Raw genomic sequence first — 22,061 nt, forward strand, 5'->3', positions numbered from 1 at the left:
TCTCAGGTGTCTTGCACAAGGAGGTCTTTCTCCCTAGGTTTTAGGTTATACTCTCTAGACTTCTATCATTCACTTTGTATTTCATTCATAAACCTGTTGTTCATGGGTACTTCCCAGGAAAGGTGTTTTATTTACTGTGAAGGCCAGCTGTTCACAGACCACAAGCTAAGAAAACAAATGTCAGAGGCCCCAAAAGTGCTTATTTTAGGATTTCATCAAATTTCTTTGGCAATTTGCCCAAGTATGGCACCAACATCAACCACATCTGTCAATTCCTTTTTCTTAATGCATTGAATACCCTATTAAACATGTGCTTGCAATGGGTTTTAGCTTTTTTTCCCCACAGGTAGTTGCATTTCTATGTACCCTTAACTGGCAAGCATGCCTAAAGCTTTTAAGATGCCCGGGCTCTGTTGCCAAATTTAAACCGGAGAAAGAGGGTAGAGCCCAGGGGACCCCAGATACTCAGAGCTTTCTAGATTTAGTTCAAATTCTTCAAATTGCAGCCAAGCGAGCTGAGAGCTAGTGCAGTCCTGAAGCATGGTTGTTTATTTGCTATGGAGGAAATAGAAGTGCCATTCAGTAGGAATTGGCTCACCAGCTTTCCCAGCTGCTGGATGACTAGCATCTCTCATGGGTCAGCTTCTCTGTGGGAACAGGGAGCCACCAGTCTGTTCATCACCATAGCTCCTCTTTGGCTATGGACAGACGTGGTCTTGATTAGAGGCAGCCCCGGGGGCAGGTATTGCTCTGTGAGACTCTGAGGACTATGGGCAGGAAATCCCAGCTTCCCCTCCATGCCCTCCAGATAGGTAGCTCCAAGGCGGACCATGAAACTGACCCTATTTCCTCATCATCTCAGATTCTGTCCGGTCCAGTGGGAAAGGCTGCTCTTTCCAGCCAACATAACCAACATCATTGCCAATTCCTCTCTTTCCAGATATAGCTGGTTAAAACAGGGATGTGGCTCATTTCCCTGAAGTCCTTTAATTTGCAAAGCTCTGCTTCCATCTGTAGGCTCGGTGGAGACCCTATGCTGAGGCTGCGGATCATGTGTGAGAGGGCAGAACTGTTGCCTCTTCTCCGTTACCATCCCACCATGCCCAGCTGTCTGGCTCCTGCAGTGTGCTGGATGGGGACAGCCATCCTTATGGCTTGCAGGCACAGAAACCACATCTCAAACACAGCATGTGTCCATGCGATGCCTGTTGTCCTATACTGATCGTCAAACACCACCATGGCTTCAGCACCTGAGTACTTTGAGGTGCTTTGCAGGTACTGATCCCAGCAGTGACAGCAGCAGTAAAGGGCAGTCAGAAGAGCGCGAGGTCTGGAAGAAAGTGGCTTGCAAACAGTATCTATATGAAACGGAAAAGTTTGCACGGTTGTATTTAATATCTGGTTGCAGCTGGGAAAGCCAAACCCCACGTTATTCTTGCTGTTTTCTCCAGATGTTTCAGCTGGCTGAGCGACCTCACGCCAGTCGTGCAGGTGCGCACCTCCGGCAGCAGCTGGGGGTGTTTTATAACACCTTAAACCGCTTGAAGGCAATTTGCAGACACGACTGATTTTCATCCAAGGCGCAGCTTTTCTCCAGACATCCAAAAGCAATTTTAGCCAGTGTTTAATGGAAAGGCTGGGGGATGCCTGAGTGTTTCAGCTCAGCTGGTGGATCCCCATCCCGTGTGTTACACATTGCTCCTTCCTGGTTGCAAACTTTTTTTGGAAAGAGGCTATAATTTAGTAAAAAGTGCTGTTTACAGGGCTGCTGCTCAGAAAGAAAACTTTTACCCTGCAGCTGCATGAAGAGCAGCAAATTCAGAAGCAGGAGACTCCCATCTCCTCAGCTTTAGAGCTCTGAACGCCATCTCCCAGCTCGTTACATACGAGTTTTTTGCTTATTATATGTAATATAATTAGGGGGACGCCTGCACGGCGGAGGCTCTGTGCCCAGCGGTATTTAAGAGTAAATATCCCAGCTCAGCCGGGGTGGTGTGTCTGAGGGGCTCTAGCGCTGCCACCCTCCACGCCGCCCCCTGACAGGCCTGTCCCCAAGGCGAGGGGGATTTTCCAGCCCCGGGGCCTACGCAGTCCCGCTGGGGCCGGCCTGAGGGCTTCCCTCCGCCGCCTGCCGCAGGGTGAGGCGGCCGGGCGCTCGCAGGCCGCGGCTCGCCGGGGGAAGCGGGCGGGGAGGAGGAGGAGGCAGAGGACCCGGAGGAGGAGGCGGGGGATACTTGAGGCGGAGCCGGGGCGGGCCGAAGGGGAGGCGGCTGGAAAACAGGCCGGCGCTGGTTCTCGCCTCGCAGTGCCAGCAGCCGCCGCCGGAGCCGCGCCGGGAGCCGCTCAGCCGCGGGAGGGGAGCGAGGCGCTGAGGCGAGCCGGGCGGGCGGCGAGACCCCGTCCCCTCCGCCCACCGCAGAGAGAGGTACGGGGCGGGTGGGGAGGCGGCGGTCCCCTCCCCGCCTGCCGGGGTGCCCCCCCTGTTCCCCTTAGAGGGCACAGCGGGGCGACGGGCGCCCCGCAGCCCCCCGGCCCCCTCGGCAGGCACCTGCGGCGCCCCGGCCTGGCCGCCGGCCACCTGCTGCGGGCGTGGAGGGGCGGGCGGGCAGGCCGGAGCCCACCTCGGCGGTGCCTCCCCTCATGACACGGCCAACGGGGGTCCCCAGCCTGCGGCGGGAGAGGGTGGCCGCCCTGCGGGAGGGCAGGGGGCGTTTGCCTGAGGGGCCTGCCCCGGCACCCCATCCCACACACCTCACCTCGCATTCCCTCGCAAAGGCGCAAACACTCGTTCCGCAGCCCCAAGAAATGCCGGCTGGTGCCACGCCGAGGCCAGGTGGAGAGCGGGAAGCTGCGGGTGATGGTTTAATCCCTACCTGGGGTTTTGGGGGGTGAGGGAAAGCACCACTGCCTCGCCCCAGTGCGCGGGGCTCAGCCGAGGGCAGGGTGCCCGCTGCTGTGTGCAGCTGTGCTGGGCTTTTGGGGTGTTTTGGTTGGGTTTTTTTGTTGGTTTTTTTTTTTTTTTATTCTCTTGTGTGTTTATGTCAGCGTATCGCCTGCGCACAATGTGTGTCCGTGTGCGCCTCCGCTTCCCCTGCCTCGGTGTTCCAGGCAATGACATGAAGAATAAAGGTTAAGTAGGAAAGTCACCGTAATCTGATGTGTGAGGCGCGATGTAAATTACCAGCTGTGAAGACCTCCAGTTCATTTGCCTTTTGGTGTTTCTTGTTTATACAAAGCTGTTACAATACTGGGGGTTGGCATTTCATACCGATCTCGTGTTTTCAGTCAGATCATTGACTTCTGCAGAATTGCTCAGTCTTGTAAATCACTGTGGTGGATGAGGGATTAGTCCCAGGCGCGCAGTAGTGAAATGCACAAAGCCAACTGCCAGTTACCGAACCTGATCTCAAAACAAAGCTTTTTAGCAGTTTACATTCTCGGCCCCAGAAATACAGCTGTTCCACCGGACCCTTGTTCTCTGATCACCTCTAAAAATCACTTTGCGTGGCATATAGGCACACCATCTCAAATCCAGTGCTGGGGCCAGCTGTAATTGCCCTGATATTTTAGAAGCAAACACAAGCTTTACATAAAAGTGAAACCATATGTATCAGCTAATGCGTGTCTACTCTGTGATCCTGCAGAAATAGTTGTGTCCAGAGCTCTGTCCTTAGCTCACCCTGTTGATCCACTTTTCCCTTAGCCTATACGACATAGTCCCGTTCCCAGAGTTACCAGACAGGTTTAGTGGAGGACAAGAAATAAGCCTAGGAGCATTTCTGCACATTGAGCAAGAACGCTGTATGTTTGCAGTCTTACAAATGTTGTTTTATTGACTTAATGATAACACTTTGCTCTCCTAGGGCCTTTTCCCTTTCTAGGTTGTTAGCCCAGCACTTGCTAATCTTTTATGGCACTGCTGTGGAGCAGATAGACAGTGTTTTTCAGTGAGTAGCAAGGTCCGTAATTTCAGCTGGCTTTGTCTCTAGTACTGTCTTTCCCTTGTACCCCTGTTGTAGAGTGGGTAGCCAGACCGGGAAACAATTTGGGTACCTACTGAGCTGGCAAAAAACTGATCGTCTTGGGTCTGACTCAGTGCCTGGATCCAAATCATTGTATAGCTACTCAAATGTTTACCTGGCATCGGGGTTTAGAGGAGCATCTAGCTGGTGTTTTGGCCAAACTATACGTGGAAATAGGTGCAGAGGTCTGCGTCTTTTAAGTCCTGAAAATGCTGGCTGATACGGGGCACTGTGGTTATTTGTCCAGCTCAGTCCTTTGGCTTGTTGGAGCAACTGCTCTTGAGTTGTGCCATGCTTGGCTGAAATGGCAGTGTGTGGCTGGAGCACCACGAATGGATCACACGTGTCCTGTGAGCTCCTGTCCTTGTCTCTGCTGTTGCTGAAAACACGTATGGATTTCCCTCTCTGATTTTCACTTGGGAGGGCTTTCTCTCTGTTGTGTCTCTCTCACCAAAACGTGCCTGAGTGCTGCCACAGCTGTGGTATCTCTGAAACATGGTCTCTTCCTAGGGTGGCAAAATATCTCTTGACTTGGTGGGGGTGGAGAGGCTGAGGTAGAATTTGGAAAGCTCTGTCAAATTGCTGACGTTATTCACAAACAGGAGACAGTGGATTATGGGCTCTGTACAGGATCCTCTGGTCTAAGAGGTGTGTTGATGCTCTTTTATGGTCTCCACCTTAGCCGGGTAGTACAATTTGGTTTTTTTGCAGTCATCCATCTGCAAAAAATGGTAGTAGACTCCTGCCCATCTCTGCCTCAGATGCTTGGAGGGGTATTGCTGCGTGTATTGTGTTTCTGCTGCCTGCTACAAAAGTGTAGCTGCCTGTCCTCTCAACCCCAGTTATATTGCTTTGTGTTTTCAGAGACTGTTACCCCACAGAAAAGCAATCCCTTCTAATGAAACCTAAGATTCTCCAACTAATTTTCTGCTGCCCCAAATGAGGATCTAAGGAGAATGGCAATGCTGACTTCTGAAGTATGTGGGTTTACTTACTTTGTGTGATTGGGTTATATATAAAAAAGAAATAGAAATAATTTTCTCTTTGCCTTTGACAAATATCAAAATACAGCCTGTTGTATTTCACAAATATAACTGCTGTCTCATTCTCTCAGTAACCATAATTAACAGACCAGAAAATGGAAAAATGTAGAAATATCCTTTTCCAGTGGCCACAAACATTAGTCCTCTCCAGAAGTTAATGAAGTCAAGTCTATGGAAATCAAATAACTGGATTTTTTAGCTCTGTTGATGAGCTAAAACACTGTGTCAGAGCAGTAAATAATAAAGAGGTGAAAAGATTACCTCTTGGAAATGAAGTGGGTGAAGAATGGATTTGAATTCTTCCTCCTCAAGAGGGTGTCTAAACCTCTGGCTTAAGGACCTGTCCTGCTCTGCTTGGGTGCAAAAATTAATCTGTAGCACAGTAGTAGTGTTGGAGAGGGATAGTGTCTCCTAAGATGGACCTCTTAGACTCCTAAGAAGTGGCTAGTTTAACAAATGGCATCACAGAACATCATGGTGTTTCCAGACTGTGATGTCATCTTTGTTGTGTTCCAGTTGAGGGAATATGAAAATTTTCAGTGACCTTGATGATGTGTCCCTTTTTAATCAGCTCTTGTTGATGTGTTGGCTTTGATGTGTCCAGGTATTCCATGCCCCATGTAGAGGGCACGTGGGTGTATACACAGTAATGTAACTTGAATTTATAGTAGTCACCATGGAAATTGGTTACAAATCTTTGGCGCTTTTTTTATTATTATTATTTTTGATCTCATGTTTCAGTGGTTTCTTTTTATTTTAAGAGAAGATTATAGAATCACAGAATGGTTTGGGTTGGAAGGGACCTTAACAATCATTTAGATCTGCCCCCCCCCCCCCCCGCCCCCCGCCAAGGGTAGCGACACCTTCTACTAAAACAGGTTGCTCCAAGCCCTGTCCAGCCTGGCCTTGAACACTGCAAGGGATGGGGCATCCACAGCTGCTCTGGGCAACCTGTGCCAGTACCTCATCGCCCCCTCACAGTAAATAATTTCTTCCTAATGTCTAATGTAAAACTTCCCTTTTTCAGTTTAAAGCCATCCTCCCTTGTCCTATCGCTACATAGCCTTGTAAAAAGCAGGTGTATGCAGGGCATGCACTACATACCCTTGTAAAAAGTGGGTTTATTCCAGAAATACTGTCGGTGGGAATATGAACTACTTGGAATATAAAATTTCATGGTGACTCCAATTAGCATCGTGTACACTGTGGCACCTAAAGAACATGTTGATGTGGTGCAGCCGTTTCACATCATGTGTGGCTCTGCTTGGGAGGGTGGCTTTGTAAGGACCTGAGTTTGAGGTCCTGTGTTTGTGTCTGTGTACAGTTGAGAACGTGTTTTGGACCATATTTGGGAGCCTATGTGGTTCAGCTCCTCCCAGTACCTTCTGAAGGTCCGCTGCAACCTGTAATAAAGCCTCTTGAGTTAAGCTTCACACATGCAACTGTCTTTTCTGAAGTAGGATATCATCAGTTGGTGTTGCAGTGGTATTGCTCTTTGACTGTGCGGGGTGTGTGCTCTTTATGGACTTCTTGGCACTGTCCTTTACCTTCACAGAGTGGTCGGGGTTGGAAGGTACTTCTGGCAATCATCTAGTCCAACCCCCTGCTAAAGCAGGTTCTTCTTGAGCAGGTTGCACAGAATTGTATCCAGGTGGGTTTTGAATGTCTTCAGAGAAGGAGACTCCACAACCTCACTGGGCAGCCTCTTCCAGTGCTCTGTCACCCTCAAGGTAAAGAAGTTCTTCCTCTTATTGAGATGGAACGGCCCATGTTGCAGTTTGTGCCTGTTGCCCCTTGTCCTGTTGCTGGGTACCACTGAAAAGAGCCTGGCCCCATCCTCCTGACACTTGCCCTTGTAGACATTGATAAGATCCCCTCTCAGTCTTCTCTTCTCCAGGCTAAACAGGCCCAGCTCTCTCAGCCTTTTTTCTCCAGCAAATACCAGGGTGCTTGAAGTCCCCCATGAGAGCCAGGGCCTGTGATCATGAGGCTGCCTCCAACTGTCTGACGTGACCGGAGTGCGTCCATCACATCACCAAAATATGCAGCATGTTCTTTATTCATTGTGTAGGTAGAAAAGGCATTGAGTATAAGAGCCAGCACCCTTGGGGGACCCTGGGGTAGCGGTTGGATGGCAGGCTGGAACACCATTGTGCAGGTGGTGGGGATTCAACTGGCAGCCCTATGCTGTCCACCTGGCTGTGGATAACACAACATGAGGGGGTTTTATACAACCTGTTTGCAGGCTGAACCTGAAAGCAGCGTGACACAGACCTTTGCTTTGGGTGAGGCGCTGTGTATGTTGGTGACCTTTTCCTCTGGAGATCATAGAACGGTTTGGATTGCAAGGGACCTTAAAGATCACCTAGTTCCAACTCCTCTGCCATGGGCAGGGACACCTTCCACTAGACCAGGTTGTTCAAAGCTCCATCCAACCTGGCCTTTAAATTTTTAAATGATCTTTAAAAAGACGTTTCAGATCTGTAAATGCATGAGATTTTTAAAAAGTGCTGTTGCTTTGTGAATTTTTATCATGTCCTTGGTTTTAAGTGCAGCTTTGGTCGGGTTTGTTGGTTTTTTTTGTGACCGCTGGAGTCTTTGTTTTGTGACATCTTGGGGCCAGGGGCATGAGATTGTAAGGATGGACGCAGCAGGCAGTGTTTTGGCACGGGGGAAGGCCTGAGTTGCTCTGAAGGTGGTGAGATAAGCTAATCAGCCGGAACGTAATGCAGGAGGGGTCAAAAAGCTCCTCCCTGCTGTTCACACTGGAGTTTGATCCCTGAGCTATTTCAGGGCAGTTCTTTGCTACCAGGCCATCCTTTAAGTCTTGGTGAAACAAGATGGCTATTGTTAGTGCTCTCAGAGAACTCAAAATGATGGTGGCTGGGAGCTTGCTGAGGCTGAGAGAAACATGTTTTGCAGCTCCGGAGTAGTGATTTACACAGGACTTTGGTTGTCTCCTATCCCTTCTTCATAGTCGTTTTCCATGTCATCCTCTGAGACCATGTTTATCTCGCTTCTGAGAGTAGGAGGACAGGGGGAGAAAGCTGGAGAGAGCAGATCAGTGACAGAATGGAGGTCACAGTTAGCAAGGTAGATTCTTACCTGTGGGGAGCCCAGAGAGCTGAGCTGATGTAAATAAAGAGGATTTCAGCTTGTGGGGAATTTTCAGGTTTGGTCACTTGCTTTTGTTTTATCCCATAGGTCTTTAAAGGGCTGCAAAGTCTTTATAATGGCTTGAAAATGTCATTATTATTATTTTTTTTTTACCTGCTGAGTTCAAAGGCAGGAACTACCTTTTAAGCAGTAAGAAAATACTTGTTTCCCTGGCTGACAAAGTAAAGAACTAAATGGAGGTAGATAATTTCTGAAGAATGGATAGCTAGTTACTAATTTCTTCATTGTTCATCATTCTGCATAATGCCAGATTTTTCTTAAATGTGTCCTCTAGATTTAGCAGAGTGGCATTTAACAGCGTAGGTTGCTGGCATGCTTGGAATGACTGAATTATTGGACAGGATATGATGATGTTTGCACACTTTGCGGGGGGAGGGAGTGGGGAAGGAAGCACTTGGATCATTTCTGTTGAAGTACCTATTCAAGCTAACTTGTAGCTAATGTATCCAGAAAACACTTTATGCTAAGCTAAGAAGGTAGTCCTGGCCTATCTCTAAGCTGATAATTGCATAGGAAAGAAGCACTTTCTTTTCCTTTTTAAGAGTTCTGTTTAGTTTAATTCATTTTGCAGGGCAGTGGGGAATGTTTTTTCTCCCAAAGAGACTGGACAGGTGTAACGTTCAAGTGCGCTAACCAAATGTTTCTGTTGGATGGTCAGACATTATTCTGAAACGGGATTAAAAATTCTTCTGTCCCATGGGCATGCATGTTCCAGGATGTAGGTGTAACCTCCTGCTTTGATCTCCAGTTTTCTTCTAACAGGATTTTCTTTTTTGGAATCAGTCATAGTTGTGATCCCAGAGGACTCTGCCAGGAGGATGTGCATCATTAGTGTGTCTGGCAATCCTTTGGTTAAACTCCTAAAAATCATAGACCCTTTCAGAAAGTCCGGGTAGCTGGAAGGAGCGTCGTTTTGCAACATGCTGGTTTCAGCAGTGAAACTGCATTAAGATGTTTTTGCTGTGCTGTCCTATCTCTGACTGCTTGCTTCCTCTCTTGCATAACTGTTCTCCACCCCCATCAGGGCATAGTCTCAGTGGTGACTTATAGAAATTTAAGGTGCCACTTCTAGTGAAAGGTTGATCCTGCTCTTGTGCATGTTCTGGAGTGACTGTGGGCGAGAGATCTTGATCAGGGAGCCCACACACCTGGCAGCAGATTATTACTTATTTTTATAGGGTTATTTTTCAGTTGGATCCAATCTGTGGCCTGTCCCATGACTGCTGGTGTCAGCACTACACATATAGTCAGGAGTGTCCTTTTTAAGGACAGTGCAGACTGGGATCTCAGTTTCCTGGGATTGTAAAACTGCCCTCAGATGTGCTGGGGTGTACTCACAGATGCGCACACAAGCGTGGGCATTTCTGCCTCGGACCACTTCTGTCATACTTGTTCACTGTGTGGTTTCAGGGTCAGATAGGACTGAGAGCTTGGACGTTGGCTTTGCGTTTACAAGGGTGAGCTGGGAGGAGTTGTGGGGGGCACACAGGGAAGCAAAAGCTCCTAAAAGCTCTTTGCTGCTGAAGTTGATAGGTCCAGCTTTAACCCTGAGAGAAAGGTTAGTACTTTGGGGCTTGCAGTTTACACTCTGCTGCTTGGATGGTCTAATCTCACAGAACACTATGTGCTGTTAATGAATGCTTGCGGAAACACAGTGCTTCCAGTAACATAGTAGGCTAAATTAAATGTCCCCTTTATAATCATGGGGAGCTCACACCATTACTCTGGTTATACAATAGCATCTGGTGCCTCTATTTGGACTTTGAAGAGAACTTGACAAAGGGCTGAATGCAACCACGGGCTTTAGAGTTAAACACTGGGTCATTACCCTTTTTGTCTGCTGATTCCCTTGGGGTGGGGTCCAGGACTTTGTGGTGGGCTCCCTGCGTGTTAGGAGGGGATCCAAAGTTTTGGTGAGAGTGCTACATGAAGTCAGCTTTGCTCTCAGTAGCTGGTGGTGGGCAAGCCAGTAGGAAGCACTGAAGGCTGCAGATCTTGGGGGTGACCAAAAGGTCAATACTAACCAGGCATTTCTGCACGAGGAGTTTATGCAGGTGGGATTTCTTGTGCCAAGATCCCTCCAGCACTGCCTGTCCCTCTGCTCAGCTGGGGAGTTTGGAGTCTAATGCTAAGCAGACAATCTGCAAGCTTTTTTATTGTTAGAAGCATAGACATTTTTCTCAGGGCTTCCCCAAACATGAAAAGGATCCAGTCCTGATGATCTTATGCATGAAAATATAACAAGGAGGAACAGAAGAAAGGCCTAAAGAGAAAAAAGACAGAGCTCCTCTGGCTGCAGGGTGAGATGTGAAGGAGGCAAAGTGGGAGAAAAAGTGCACGTGAGCTCCTGTTAACAAGTGTCCCCGTGCTGTGGGATGTGAGAGGGACTGTCTCACCGGGAAGGCTGTGGTGGGGAGATCCTGTTCACGTGCCTGTTCTGTAAGACCAATTGTTTGTGTTACCTCTGTATCGCTTCTCCAGGAGTGGAGGCAGAAGTTACCACGTGGGAGTGGGCAACTGCTGCGCACAGGATCTCGCGGCATGTCTCCAACATATCGTGAAAATATTAGGGAAGCTCGTGTGCTCTGGGGCTGCTGCTATGTTCTGTTGTCATATTGCTGTTACAAGCAGAAAGCAGCAGAGCTGGAAGGGACCTTGCTAAGTTGTCTAATCTGACCTCCCACCCCAAGACTGGGTCAGATCTATCTAAACATTCCCAGCAGATGTTTGCCCAACACAGTTGTTAAAAGCCTCCAGTGATGGTCTTTCCCCATCCTCCCTGGGTGATCCTTTAAAGTCCTTCATTGTTCTTGCCATTACCAAGATTTTCCTAGTTTCTGACTTCAATTTCTTGGGCTACACTTGAAAATTGCTGACCTGTTGCCCTTTTGTTACTGTACAGAGAGCTGTTCAGCCCCCTGTGGCAGAGTTTGGGAATATCTGGGCCACGTCCTCTCTGAGCCACAGGGCCCAAAACTTGCCTGCAGTGCTCCTTCTGGTACCTGCCTGTACTGAGCTGACAGACACAATTTTATGATTCTCATAGGTACACTTTGGGGTATGAAATGCATTTCTTTTTTTTTTTTTTTTTTTTCTGACAGCAGCGCAGATAGTGTTTTGTCATGTAAGGTTTCATTATGGCTTTGTCTCTTTACCCACTATAAAAACAGGTCATATGCTCTTCTTGCTCTCAAGTGCCATCTTTTCCACAGGGATGTGTTACAGATCTTCACTGACTCTTCCAGAATAGTGCTTCTCTGGTGTAAGGTGAAAGTCCTTGCCAGCAGCTCTCACCAAGGTTTTCCCCATGATTAGCTGGATTGCAGCTGGGCCAGTTGTTCTTTCCTGATCTGACCTCCCAGCTGCAGTTCACAGGTGACCTTCTAGTCTCCCTCTCTGCAGTGGTTATGCTCTTGCTTCCGATTTTGTACATACTACCTCTTCATTTCTGTGAAGGATACAGTTATTCACCTTTTTTTTTTTTCTAAAGCTGGTAAAATGTGGCTGTGGAGATTATTCTGAGAGGAAATGTAGCACTGAAACACAAAACTTGAGAGAAAATGCAGCAGATAAGCACTAGAAACATTTCTTAATGAAGTAACTGGGTAACGTGCCAGCCAGCTTTAAAACAATTAGCAATTTGCTTGAAGCTGATTGTTGTTTGATTGTTATAATTTTAGGAAAATTATTCCAAATGTCTGTCATGTGACAGATAGAGAGATTTGAGAGCTGCTTGTCTGTCTGGATGAAGTGAATTTGGGTCTTGCTGCTTCCAAGTGGACAGATGTCCACATTACACAAAACACTATGGTTTGCATTCATTGACCTTCTTGTACACCATAGTTGTATCTGTTTTGTCAGGTTTTAGGGGGTTCGTTTTACAGGATACTCAGAAGAAGGTGGCAGTTTCATTTGAATTGTATCTAAGTGCTGCACTTGCGGAGTGTGTCACTTAACTTTTGGGGAAAAAAATGAAAAACTTGTCTGTGTATGTTGTTGCAGGCATTTTCTCTAGATCTGTTAACACCTCTTACACCTTTCAGTGGGAGACAGTAGGGAGTATGTATGAAAGGTATGCCTGCATACAGACAGCCTTTGTCCTGAGACAACTGGAGAAGTTAACACCAAAATGAAGACTGGTCTGGACAGGTCTGAAACACCTTTTGGCGTCGACTCGTGTTTATTGCAGTGGGAAGAGCAGGTAGGGAGGAGTAGTCTTGATTTTTGTTTGTTTGAACTCTCAGTATGTATCTTCTTTGAATTCCGCACAGTTTTCTTGCAGAGCTTTTGTATGATAACTTGTATAATGTGAGTCTCCAGTTTCCCTTGTTCTGTTTCAAACAGCAGTGAAAGCTCTGCTGTTCTCTGTCTTATCACCGAAAAAGTGTAGAGTACTGTAGGCCACTGGGCAAAGTCCCTTGTTCAGTGTTCCTTCATAATGATTTCTTAGAACTGAAGAGCAACTTACGTTGCATAGGACATCTAGACCTCTCTCATGTGACCTCCTGCTCCAAGCAGGCCAAGACTCAAAGGTAGGGTTCTTGTCAGATTCCCTGATCAAGTTTTGGAACTTTTCTAGTTAAGTGTAGCAGGTTGATGCCATACCTAGTGCTCTCATGGTGAGGAATATTTCCCTCTTGTCTGATGAGAATTTCCCTTGCTGCAAGGAGAATTGTTACTTGCCTATTGTTTCTTGTCCTTTTGTTCATACTCATTGAGAAGAGTCTGGCTCCATCTTGCCTGTAACTCCCTAGTTAGGTAGTTGAGGACAGACATTAGATACCCCCCTAACTGCTATTTCTTCGCCAAGTTAAACAAACTCTGTTCCCTCATTCTGTTCTCTTACATCATGTATCTCAGTGACCAGACCACCTTAGTGGCGCTCCACTGATGTTGATTTTGTCAATGCCTTTTCTGGGAAGCACAGCTAAATTAGACAGTGCTGCAGTTGCAGCCTCCTTGATGCCAAGAAAAGAAGAGCCATTTCCCCTAGCTCTTGGCTATTGTCCTTCCCAATACATCCCAGTATGTGGCTGGCTTTTGTCGCTGCAGGGGCAGACTACTGATTCCCGTTTACCTTATTGCCCACCAGGACCAGCAGGTGCTTTTCTGAAGAGCTTCTCTCAAGCCAGTCAGTCCCCAGTTTGTGCTGACAATGGGTATTTTTTCTCTCAGGTGCAGGACTCTTCATTTCTATTTCTCAACTTCATGATGGTTCCTTCAGCCCATTCTTCCAGGCTCCTGGGCGGTCCTGCCCTCCAGTGTATCGACTGCTCACCCGAGCATGGTGTTGTCTGTGAGAAAGCTCTCCATCCCATCATCCAGAGAATTAATTAAGATGTGTCAGGGTCAGTACTGGCTGTTCATTGATGAATGCCATTCATAAAAGGCTGCCAGTTAAAGACTTCAGTCTGTTGGCTGCTACTTTTTGAGCTCAGTGATCCAACCACATTTTAACCACCTTGTGTTCCAGCCATCCAATCTGTATCTCCTCATTTGTGGGGACAGGTTAAGTGTCTCTAGGATGGTCACTCTTTAAAAGATCTGCTAATAAGGGAGTTGCTTCAGAACAGTGAAGAAGTTGTGTTCACACTGACCTACGTGGAGCTTTTATATGGGCAAGTGTGCTGGAAGAAGAGGGGTGTGAAGTGAAAGCACACGGGGTTCTAAAAAAGTAGTTTCTGGTCTGTTTTTCTATTTTAAGCCTATTTCATCTACATTGATGGTCATTAGCTTGTTTTTAAACGGAGAATAAAGCCAGGGTGTTTTACTCAGAGAAGCTGAACTCCAGATTTTTCCGGCTTGATGTGAGAAGGAGGCTTCCTTCACGCTGTGGCCTGCCTGCTTGCCTGGGCTGGTCTGTTCTTAGGAACATGTCTGGCTTAAGTGGGTCCAGATTAATCTCATAACTGGTGTATTTTAATTTTGTTATTTTCCATAAGATTCTCTTGAGTCCGCTTTCATAAAAAGCGTATTAACTGTACAGCTCCTTGAAGCTAAGGGCAAAACTTTGCAAGCTATAGCTAAGTGTTTGCCATGTGTTGTCACTGCAGATTGAGGTTTGCCGTTACGCAGCTGTGGGACATCGTTGAACCTTGCAGTTATACCTTGACCCTGTAGAATGCCAGAGCCTTTTCTGGAGTCTTGCTGTATAGGAAGATGCTCCCCGTTTTTGTGTTTTTACCTGTGACTACTCTTCCTTAAGTATTTCCTCTTGTTGATGTTGGACCAGTATGTCAAGATCATTAGGAAATCTAAACCTGTACACCACAGTGCTGGCAAATCCTCGCAGCTGAATCATCTGTGGGTTTATGGCTGTACATTCCAGTCTGTCATCCAAATGGGTAATGAAAATATTGTATAGCTCTTCTGCCTGGCTGGACCCGCTTTCCAGTGCCCTCCCAATTAGATAGCAAACCCTTGATAATTATGCTTTGAGAACTATATTGTCAAGCAGCCATTTTATGGTGATTACATCTAGTTCGTGTTTTCTTAGCTGGAACTTATGGGAATGTCATGTGGAACAGTGTCAGAGCTAATAAAGATTGCATTTCTCAATATCCTTATCACTTCTGTACAGGCATACTTTTTTTCCTGCTGGTGCATAGATCCTTTATTGTTCCATAGACTTTTGAAGCTAGAAGGGACCTTAAAGGTGATGTGATCTGTCCACACTGAAAGTTTAAATGTGCAAGCTGCGCCAGATTTATCAGGAATTTTGTAACTGAACAGTTGCGATATGACAGCTCCAGGAGATCAAGAGGAAACAAATATGATGCGTTTATGGGTCCCGAACTAAATTAAACAATTACCTGAATCCAGTCCTCAGAGCAGCCTTTGAACAAATCCCAACCCTTTTTCTGCAAGGGCTGGAAAAAATAAAGAACGTGTCTAATCTGTACCAGATATCAGCCAACAGTTATCTGTGCCTATGTGCTGTTACTCAGATCTCGTTAGCTGTCTAATTGGATAATAGGCAGTACACTTCACAACTACATAAGTATATTAAGCTTAATCTGCTTTGGAGCAGGGAGAGGAAGATGTGCTTGGTGACAAATGGACACAAGAAGATGCACAGTGGAGCAGTGGTGTAAATATGGTCCTGTGTCCCCATCACTTCATTTCCAGGAACTTTCTGAGGCAGAGGCTCTGTATGTTTTTAGCATTTACATTAAAATTTGAGTCCCAGAGCAGAGAGCTGCAACACTTTCAGACTTTGCCCGTGTCAGCCAGGCATTTTCACTTCTAAATGCACCATTTTTCTAGTGGTTAAATCCCTTTTGGAGGTCTCTTTTAATAAAACATGCAGGATAACTTCATCCTGGTTTTTAAATCCAATGAGATACAACAGAGGTATCCTGTGTGTGTGTGGGACACCTCAATTTTGCAGCAGGTTCCTGGTTATAAAGCTTGTTTCCAGTATGTGAAGACACACTGTGGACAGGTTCAGAAAGCTTGCACGGGGGTTTGTGTGACCAGCTCTATATGTGGGAAAGAGAAGCTATTTGGTTATTGAAATACTCTTCCCTTTCTCTCCTAAGAAGAGGTAGTTACTGCTTTTACCCATTTTCAAACTTCTGGAGTGGATTGATTCTTTTCCAAAGGCATGACAAAAACAAAGTCAGACTTGTAGAAGATGGGTGTTTATATTTTCCCAGCAGCTAGCTTGCCTATTGAAAGACGTGTATATGAGCATATTTCATGAGTTGTCACCACCTATTACATTCTCAGGAGACTGAATCTGCAAGGGACGTTTCTGGGTGCAAAAGATGCATCTGCCAAGGGGATCTTTAGCTGAAGGTAATGGGGGAGTGATTATGTGAAACATGTCCTATCCAAATGTTTTTTGGATTCCCTTGGGATTGATGGAGCGTTTTGACAAAAGGCTTTAGTTGAGCCTTACTTCTGGCCCTAAATTTTGGGAGAGTTAACTTGGACTTTGCGTTTATAAGCCTGCTTACCTCATCTAAAATATATCTTCAGTTTGTTAAGCTGTCCAACATCTGTCTGTAGTAGACAGAAAAGACAGTAGTAAACCACTTAATCTTGAAGTGTCTTAAGCAAATGTAAACTCCATTAAGGGTGCTTATCACCGAGCAGCTCAATTCCCAGCTGTGGAAGGTACCTTGTGGTTCATTTATATGGGAAGTTTAGAGGATTCTCTGATGCTTTCTGTCTTGACATTTGTGTTTTTGTGGACAAGGGTTAAGAGTTGGGCACTTGACCATGTGAGGAAAACTATTCCGCTGTAAAGTGGGGTGTGAATTTAAAACATGCTGGCTTTCCCATGGAAAATCTTATTAAATAACAACCCCCCTAAGTCACTTTTATTTTGGACAAAGGGAAAAGATGCAGAGTAACTGTTTTGGTCCATTTCAGTGTAGTAAAACTCCGAAACCACCGATTTATTTTGGATGAACTAGAGCTGTTGAGTGCAGAAAAGTTTTTATAGTTATCCACACCTGATTAGTGCCTGGACTAAAAGTGTGGTCAGCAAGGGAAAACTATCCACACCTGATTAGTGCCTGGACTAAAAGTGTGGTCAGCAGGGAAAACTGTATTTTTCCAAAGGATAGTTCACATCTCAGCATCTAAATTCCTGGAGACAGGCTCTGGAGAGAGTCTGTGTCCCTGTTTTCTCTACATAGAAAGCCTACCCTCCTAGCTGCGGCACTGACAGCATAACTGTTCCCCTCTGTTGTTGTGTGCCTGGGTCAGGTTTCAGTTTGAGGCATCCAGAAGAGATGAATGAGACTTGTCTGTTACAGATTTTCTCCCCAAAGTGTTAAATGAGGTGTAGGTTGCATGCTTCTGGTAACAATATGCATTAATAATACTTTTATCTCCCATTCCACACTGCTGTGTACTGAAGTAAACTCCCATACTCAATCCATCATCAGCTTGGAGTTGGGCTAGACTTCGACCTGTACTTATTAAAGGGTGAGGAATGCTCTGTCATATGCAGTTGATAAGGGAATTCAGAAATCAAAGTAGATACTAAATTGTCAGTGGCCTTTTTTCCTTTTAGCTTTAGCTGGAAAAAAATAATGGCATAGGTTGTTTTCCTTCTCCTGTGTGGGCAATATCTAGACATGTCTAGCACTTCTGGGATTGTTTTTCAAAACCAGGATAACCTTTATGGTGGTCCTGTCTGGCCGCTGCCTGCTGCAGATCAAACCCACACCATGTGACTTATGAGTCAAAAGCAGAACACCTGCTTGGTTGGTCATCAGTGCTGTCTTTACAAAATGTTTTCAAACCAAAACCAGATGTGCAATGCTGTATGTTTTCAAGAAGACAAGGTGGTGAAATTGCGATGCATTTTAGCTCCTGGGGAGGATTCATCTCGCTGTTGTGGCTGAAGGTGGATGAGCTGTCCTTGTAGAGGGTTCCACAGTGCTTGCAGAGTGAACGTGTCACTCTAGGTCTTCGTTAGGGTCTTTAAGCACTGTTTTTAAGTTTCCTGAGCCTAAGTCATAGAACATCTTATGTCTGGAGTCAAGGCCTTGACTGTGACAGGCAGTCCTTTGGAAAGCTGTGCAAAGATCCTCGTGTCTCACAAAAAAAAGTGGCCTGTCAGAAAGGGACATTGTGAGCGAGGAGAACAAGTTTCAGATCACATGTCCCCCAGCAAGTACTGTTCTTTCACTAGGAAGACTTGTTGGAGAATGTTAATTGAGTCCCTTTTTAAATGAAGGAGGCTTTGCTTCCTTCCCAAGTTTTCAAAACAAATTTTCCAAATACAGAGCCTATGTTTCATTCAAGTGTAAATCCTTTCTTTTTAACCTGGAAGTTATCCCAGAAAAAAGGCTATCCATTCACTGCAGGACAGACCCTTGTGGTTGTGGTGGAAAAAAAGAAGTGGATCAGATTGTCCAAACAGGAAGGGAATTAAGAAAAGACTTTGCTCAGTGAGCAGAGCTCTCATTTAAGTTTAAATAGTTGTCCTACAAACTCCACTTTATGTCTCTGTTGCTTTTGAAGCATTGTACAATAATTGAAGTGTCTGCTAAATTTAGAAATGACAAATTTCTCTTGCCAACTTGCCAGCCTATCTGTAGGCTGTGTGGATTTCAGTATGTAGTTATGGGATGGATGCAAACAGTGATTTGAAATTTATTGGCTTGTTATCTCTTCTGACTTCCACATAGCGCAGTCCTGGTGGGTAACTAATACTTCACACAGATTCCTTTTCATTTGAAGGCATTAATCAAATGCTTTTTTGGCACAGCTAGGTGCTAATGCTGTTTTACATATGGTGAAGCTGAAGTACTGAAAGGATAAAGTGTGACGTGCTGAATAAAATGAGCTCCATCTAAAGACATTGAAATTGTGCTATATTTTTTGCAACTTATGGGTAGGATTGTCATTCTTTTACCCCCAGTCACATGGGAAGGCCATGGAAGAAGAGATAAATCACAAGTGTCTGAGTTCCAGGTTTCTGCTGTTTGCCACATGACAAGTCTTCCTGCTCTGTGAAAAAACTTACATCTAAAATCTCTTTTCTTTTTTTTTTTTTTTTTTTTTTTTTTTTTTAGCTTCCTCCCCTCAGCTTGGCTGTTTAATTTCTCTGAGCAATGTTCTATCTTAATTCTGTGAAGCTTTTGAGACACAGTTTCCTGAAGAGGAGAAATGCAAAGTAAACTTCCTTTTGTTTCAGCAAAATGTTTTGATTGTCACAGAGGGGAAGTGTTTTTGAGTTCAGGTGTGTCAGGAGGAATGAAAGGCACCTTGCAGAAGTGATAATCCATCATTAGTGTGCATCCCATGGCACTCCAGGCTGCACTTGCCTGCAGGGCACTTAGTAACCTCAAAGCACAAGTAGTCAACTGGACGAGGTTTTCTGTTGGCATCTCCAGACAAAATGTCATTGGGCTTTGCTTTGAAGTTTTCAAGAAGGTGGAAACAAAAGCCAAAAGTCACTGTTGTGTTTTTGTCTGTTTCCCACCCTTCTTTTCCTTGTCTTTCATGAGCTATTTCTGCTCTCTGCTCTGTTTTGGTGTCCCCAGCACTCAGGAGGAAGATCACTCAGCAGAGTGAATTGCTTCTGTGGCTTTACAGCAGGGATACGTTCCTGTATAATATGTTTTTTTTGTAGCAGTTGCCCATTTCCTCTGGATATCTCTAGATGACCTGAAAGTAGACAGCATTTAGTTAGGAGAAGGACTGTTCTTTTGTATTGAAACATTTCTTGTTGTATGCAAAACCCCACAGCTCAAGCACCATGAGGAAAAACACCTGTCTTCTTCAAGGGAAGGTTCTGGTGAGTAAAAACCCTCAGAAAGCCAGTCTACCAATCATGACACAGACTTCATCGGGATCTAAGAATGTGCTTGCCAACCTGAATTCCCCTACCTTGCGCTCTTGTCTGATAATGTGAGTGTACTTGTGCAGACAGCAGGATGGAGAAAGCTCTGCGTGTGTTGCAGTGTGCTAAAGCCAGCCCTGGTTTTGTTCTGCTGTCTTAAAGCTGGAGGATGTGGTTTGTCTTTAACGTTCCAGCAAAGCACAAGCCCAGGAGAAGTCCCCTCAGCACCTGGCGAGACGTACTTTTCCTGGAGTCATGTCTAGTCTGTTCCAGGCTGAAGTCAATCCAATTACTGTGGGAGTAAATCAGTGCGGTGTTTGGCTTTTCTAATTTTGGTTCTCATCCCCTAGTGTTTCTGTTGCATGTAATGATTTTCCCTGTGGCTTGAATGGTAAAGATGTGGTAACTTCTTGGGGATGGCTTAAAATCAAAGATTCAGTGTGGGTGTTGTTTTCAAATAGAGAAGAAATGCTACTATTTAGAGAGTTCTACTGCTATTTCAGGGCATTTAGTTACGTCTGGGTTCTGAGAAGTGGTGAGAAAACATGATTGCTTTTGGGCTAGCCTGTCTCATATGGTGTGTCCTGAAATGATCCTCATGTACACATTGAGTTGGAACCAGTACTGAGCCTCTGCATGTGGATTCATTCCCTGTCTCACAATCTTATTGCAGAGAATGGGAGGAGAAGAAAAGATTCCTGTTGAAACTTTGCTCTCAAGCTTGCTGCAATGAATTTAAAACCCCAAACCACAGAGAATTCCCAAATGTATTATGGACACCAGTGTTTATTTGACTGAGAACCGATTGTGTTCTGAGTTGTGCAAACATGGGCATGTTTCCTATTTAATTAAGGCTGGTCTATCAATTAAGTTTCTCAAACAATTGGAGAGAGGAGGGTAGTGAAGATAAGATCGCATGGTTATCCAGATGGAATAGGGTACAGCTCTCTTTGGCAGTTGGAATACAAGTTCTGCAGGAAACTTGTTTGCAGCATTGTTCTATCCATTATGCCAGTGTTTTTTAGTTTATAAGTTCTTTTTTTCTGTAGTTTACTATCTGTCTCTCCTTCCTTTTACAGTCCTGAAGCACCAAGCCTTGCTTTCATGAGAAGCTTAGAAGTGGCAGATACCTCTGAATACTGAATGTGGTTGAGGAAGGGGAAGATTCCCACCAAGGGGTCAACCAGAACTTGGCAAGCTTGCAAAAACATAGGAAAAGGCAGTCCAGTTTGGGTCTGGTTGTTTGTCCTGGTTAGCTGAACAGCTCTGTTCCTGAGGTGTTAACCTGCTGTCTGGTTGGAGGCTAACACAGCCAAACTGCATCTTGCTGTACTGGATTAGGTTCTGATCAGCTGAGAATGTTGACAGGTCCCTGATGATCAATAGGATGTGGAAACCAAAGATGTTAGAATTTTTGGCTGGATCTCCATTTCTATTGCCAAGGTTAAGATGGGAATATCCCATTCACTGCAGCAGGCTGAATACCACTCCGGTGTCCATATTCTCTCCAGCTTCTTCTGATGCAGTAGAAGAGTGTTCTGGCAGTGTGAGCTGTCACTGATGTTGATAGATGTTGTGGGATGCCCTCTAGGTAGGGTGGGCCCTTGTACCTATCTCTGCAACCTTCCAAAATAAAGGGGATGCTGATGTGCTGGCTAAGCATATCCTTGCTCTATCTTCAGGGGATTTGTAGAGCAGTAGATTTACTGGATTTGCTTTGCTGTGCAAGGAACATGCCTAAGCTGTGCTTTTTGTCACTGCTGTGAAACTCCTTTTAACTGTGTCCCGTGTAATACCGTAGCTTCTGGCACATGAACCACAGCATTACAGCATTCCGATCTTACTAGCTGCGTGGGCAGGAGAAGCTCCATAACCCAGACTGCATGGCACAGGGAAGTCAATGTCTCAGCAGACAAGTTAACCAGCTTTGCGTGACCAGAAAAGCTGTCATAAAAAGGGGAAGGAAGAGACTTATGCCTCCAAGACTGTCCCTCTTGCCAGTCTGACCGTAGCTGACCCATCTTACCATCACAGTCCTTGCTGAGTGTTTGTGAAAGGCCTTTGGTAACATTCTCAGCCTAGTTCTCTGGGAATCACTTGGGGATGGTGACCATCTCCTAGCACTTCCATGGGAGCTTCTCATGGTGGAGGAAGCATTTAGTCCTTAATTTTTTCCCCATACTGTAAATAAAGATGCTGACCCACTGACCAAGATATATTCCAGCAGGCTGTCAGAAGGGCCTTTGAAGAGTATTTGAAGATAGTGGCTTCCCATCCCAGCATCTTGGAGCTGGCTGAGCCTGCCGTGTTCTCATGGTACCCTTCAGCCAGCAGAACGCCTGAGAATTAGCCATAGACCAGCCAATTATTTTGATTTATTTTCTTTTCTTTTCCCTCAGATGAGAAGGATTTGAAAAACAACACATAATGGTGAGTTTTATCAGTAAGTTTTAAATGATGTGATTCATCCCCTGTGTTCTTGGCATAATGTTCTTTGGTTTATTTTTTGGA

General features: G+C 45.5%; 1 protein-coding gene across 3 annotated transcripts in view; it reads left to right on the plus strand.

Annotated features, from left to right (window-relative positions):
- Positions 1-2,267: 2,267 nt before the first annotated feature.
- The window catches only part of SMOX (spermine oxidase), a 56,349-nt gene continuing 36,555 nt past the window's right edge, over positions 2,268-22,061 (plus strand). For all 3 annotated transcript variants that reach the window (XM_055711448.1, XM_055711455.1, XM_055711438.1), the window contains exon 1: positions 2,268-2,425. The gene's annotated coding sequence lies outside the window, so the exon portion shown is untranslated. The remainder of the gene's footprint in view (positions 2,426-22,061) is intronic.

Source organism: Falco cherrug, chromosome 1 (assembly GCF_023634085.1).
Source record: "Falco cherrug isolate bFalChe1 chromosome 1, bFalChe1.pri, whole genome shotgun sequence".
Lineage (NCBI taxonomy): Eukaryota > Metazoa > Chordata > Aves > Falconiformes > Falconidae > Falco > Falco cherrug.